Source organism: Corvus brachyrhynchos, unplaced genomic scaffold (assembly GCF_000691975.1).
Source record: "Corvus brachyrhynchos isolate BGI_N302 unplaced genomic scaffold, ASM69197v1 scaffold787, whole genome shotgun sequence".
NCBI classification, from domain to species: Eukaryota; Metazoa; Chordata; class Aves; order Passeriformes; family Corvidae; genus Corvus; species Corvus brachyrhynchos.
In genome coordinates this window covers 333,965-335,580 of record NW_008239142.1, presented here as the reverse complement: position 1 = coordinate 335,580, position 1,616 = coordinate 333,965, and the positions used below count along the sequence as shown (strand labels likewise).

Below are 1,616 nucleotides of genomic sequence, written 5' to 3'. Positions count from 1 at the left end.
GTGGTGTCCCCCGTACCCCCCCCCCCCTCACCGGCCCAGTGCAGCGGTGTCCGGTTCTGCCCGTCCACGTGGCGCTCGTTGGCTCCGTGCTGGGGGGACAGCGGGAAGGGACCCCCGGGATGGGAACGGCACCGGCCCCCCCAACCCAGCCCTGTTCCCATCCTCATCCCTGCCCTTGTTCCCTGTCCTTGTCCTCATCTTTATTCCCACCTCCATGCTCATCCTCCTGTGCATCCCCATCTGTGTCCTTATCCCTGTCTCAATCCTGATCTTCATCTGTTTTCCGCCCCAGCTCCATCCCATCCCATCCCATCCCATCCCCATTCCCATTCCCATCCCATTTCCATCCTATTTCCATCCCATCCCATTTCCTTTTCCATTTCCATTCCCATTTCCATCCCATTCCTATCCCATTCCCATCCCATTTCCATCCCATTCCCATTCTGTTCCCATTTCCATCCCCATTCCCATCCCATTCCCATTCCCATTCCATCCCATCCCATTCCATCCCATTTCCGTTTCCATTCCCGTTTCCATTTCCATTTCCATTTCCATTTCCATTTCCATTCCCGTTTCCATTTCCATTCCCATTCCCATTCCCATCCTATTTCCATCCCATTCCCATTCCCATCCCATTCCCATTTCCGTTTCCATCCCATCCCATTCCCATTCCCATTCCCATTCCCATTTCCATCCCATTCCCATTTCCATCCCCATCCCATTCCCATTCCCATCCCATCCCATTCCCATCCCATCCCCATCCCCATCCCATTCCCATCCCCATCCCATTCCTATCCCTTTCCCTCCATTTCCATTCCCATCCCATTTCCATCCCCACCCCACTCCCATTCCCATTCCCATTCCCATTCCCATTCCCATTCCCATTCCCATTCCCATTCCCATTCCCATTCCCATTCCCATTCCCATTCCCATTCCCATTCCCATTCCCATTCCCATCCCATTTCCATTCCCATCCCATTTCCATCCCCACCCCACTCCCATTCCCATTCCCATTCCCATTCCCATTCCCATTCCCATTCCCATTCCCATTCCCATTCCCATTCCCATTCCCATTCCCATTCCCATTCCCATTCCCATTCCCATTCCCATCCCATTTCCATTCCCATCCCATTTCCATCCCCACCCCACTCCCATTCCCATTCCCATTCCCATTCCCATTCCCATTCCCATTCCCATCCTGCTCTGTACCTGCAGCAGCACCTTCACACACTGGGGCTGGCAGGCGATGGTGGCCAAGTGCAGGGCGGTGCTACCTGTGGGGACCGGGCCGGGCACTGGGGACACCCCCACGGGACACCCCCTCCTTGGGGACACCCCCAGGGGACACCCCGCTCCATCAAGGGACACCCCCTCCTTGGGGACACCCCCAGGGGACACCCCGCTCCATCAAGGGACACCCCCTCCTTGGGGACACCCCATCCCTGGGAACACTCCCCAGGGTGCACCCGGGGATCCTTGCCCTGCCTTGGGGTGCAGGTCTGGGCTCCTCCAAAGGTGACACAGGGACCTGGCTGGGTGTCCCCAAGGTGTCCCCAAGGTGTCCCCAAGGTGTCCCCACCTACCATCATCGTTCCTGTCATTGACGGGGGCCCCGT

General features: G+C 57.4%; 1 long non-coding RNA gene across 1 annotated transcript; it reads right to left on the bottom strand.

The window, feature by feature from the left end:
* Window positions 1–8: 8 nt before the first annotated feature.
* LOC108448118 lies at window positions 9–1,616 on the bottom strand. The gene is made up of 3 exons (XR_001863901.1): window positions 1,584–1,616; window positions 1,210–1,274; window positions 9–89 (listed from the first exon to the last, which is right to left on the bottom strand). It is a non-coding gene; the product is annotated as an uncharacterized LOC108448118 (long non-coding RNA).